Genomic DNA, 2,218 nt, shown 5'->3' on the forward strand with positions numbered 1-2,218 from the left:
GGGGTCAGCACCGGGGGTGCTGCATATCCCAATATCCCGGAGGTGCTGCACATCCCGGTGCTCTGGTGCCGATTCCGGTCCCAGTGGTCCTGCGCATCCTCGTGACCCTGTGCCGGTGGCGGTCCTGGTCCTGGGGGCGTACCGGTGCTCCGGGGCTGATGCCGGTGCCCGTCCCAGTGGTGCTGCACATCCCGGTGCCCCAGGGCTGGTTCCGGTCCCGGTCCCAGGTGTGCTGTGCATCCTGGTGCCGCTCAGGTTCCCCTGTACCACCGGGAGGGAGGTGGGCAGCAGGAAGGGTCCCTGCGGCTCTTGGTGCCAGTGGGGTCAGGACTCGGCCCTGGGGGTCTTTTGAGGCTCCTTCCCCCTCCTCAGCCCAGTTCTCCCCGGCAGGTGACACCGCACAGGGACGGGGCTGGGGACATCCGAAGCCAGGTAAGGGAGGGCCGGGCTGTGCAGGGCCTGAGGGTGCCTCAGGCCAGGTGCCACCAGCCAGGGGCCGGCAGGGACCCCATCGTGACACGTATCCCCTGCAGCAGTGATGTCGGAGAGTGTGGCCGAAGCACCGGGAGCCGGGAGCCCGGCAGCGCTGGGTGAGACGGGCACCAGCCATGAGCTGCTGCAGCGCCTGCGGGAGCTGGAGGTATGCAGGAATGGGACCACCAGGACACGGGATCACTGGGCAGCTGTGGCTGGTGCCACCAGGCAGCTGTGGCCACTGTGAATCCATGGCCATGGCCACCATGCAGCCAGTGGCAAGAGCCAGCTGTGGCCAGTGCCAGGGAGCCCACAGTCTGGACTCCATGGTGATGGGTCGCACTGTCCAGCTTTCCACGGCCGTTGTGTGCCACTGCTCCTGGGGCAGCCCCATCCTGCCATGAGTGGCCCTGAGTGCCACCAGGAGACAGAGGGTCTGCTTGGTGCCATGGGGATGTCCACGGTGTCCCCTGAGCTGTCCCTGCTCTGTTGTAGGCAGAGAATTCAGCCCTGGCCCAGGCCAATGAGAACCAGCGGGAGACGTACGAACGCTGCCTGGACGAGGTACTGGAGAACACAGCCACACACGGGGTACACACGTGGTACACACATGCACACGCGTGTGCGGGGGCACGAGGCCGTGTGTGCCCATGTGCCCCACCCCAGACCTCCCCTCTGCTCCCCAGGTTGCCAACCACGTGGTGCAGGCGCTGCTCAACCAGAAGGTGGGTGGCAGGAGGGCGGGAGGGTGTTGGGGGGCTCGGGAGGATGTTGAGGGGCTCGGGGGGTCCTGGCTGACCCCCCACAATCCCCGCTCAGGACCTGCGTGAGGAGTGCATCAAGCTGAAGAAGCGTGTCTTCGAGCTGGAGCGGCAGAACCAGGTGCTGAGCGACCTGTTCCAGCAGAAGCTGCAGCTCTCCACTGGGTCCCTGCCCCAGGTATGCCCAGGGCTGCATCGGAGCTGGGGGGTGGGCATGGGGAAGAGCTCCCCCAGAGCTTAACCCACCACCTCTCTCCTCTCCAGCTGCCGCTGCACCCAGTGCCAGTAGCCCCAGATGTCCCGGTCACCCCCCAGCCAGGCTCTGCTGAGCAGCAGCCCCCCCCGCTGCTCCCCAGCCTCTGTGTGCCCCTGCCTGAGGTGGGTACCGGTGTTCCCAACCCCTTCCTGTTTTAGTGTCCCCCTCTCCGGGCTGTGTCACCCCCTTCCCCATTGTCTTCTCCCAGTGTGTGGTGTCACCAGGCCTGTGACACGTGGCTTTCCAGGCCCACGGTGTCCTGTCTCCCTCCCTGGATCTGTGGTGTCCCCATCCATGTGCCTGTGCCATCATACTTTCAGCAGTGTCCCTGTGCTCCCTGTGGTGTCACCTCTCCAGTTCCATGGTGTCCACCTCCCCAAGCCCCTCCGTCTGTGATGTCTCTGGCTCCAAAACCCATTGCCCCAGATGTCCCTGTCCCCATTGTGTCCCCATCCCAAAGCCTATTGTGCACCTCTCTGTGTTTCCAGAGTGTCCCTCTGGTACCAGGGGGCTCAGTGCCAGGTGCCCACAGGGTGACTATGCCTGGTCCCCGCAGGTGCTGCCACCGGTGCCATCAGGCAGCCCTGGGCTCAGCCCTGGTGCCCCACCCCTGGATGCCTTGTCCCCCTTCTTCAAAAAGAAAGCCCAAATCCTGGAGGTGCTGCGCAAGCTGGAGGAGACAGACCCGCTCTTGGGGCCCCCTCCGGCCTCCCCTGGCTCCCCCGAG

This window comes from Corvus brachyrhynchos, unplaced genomic scaffold (assembly GCF_000691975.1).
Source record: "Corvus brachyrhynchos isolate BGI_N302 unplaced genomic scaffold, ASM69197v1 scaffold193, whole genome shotgun sequence".
Taxonomy (NCBI): domain Eukaryota; kingdom Metazoa; phylum Chordata; class Aves; order Passeriformes; family Corvidae; genus Corvus; species Corvus brachyrhynchos.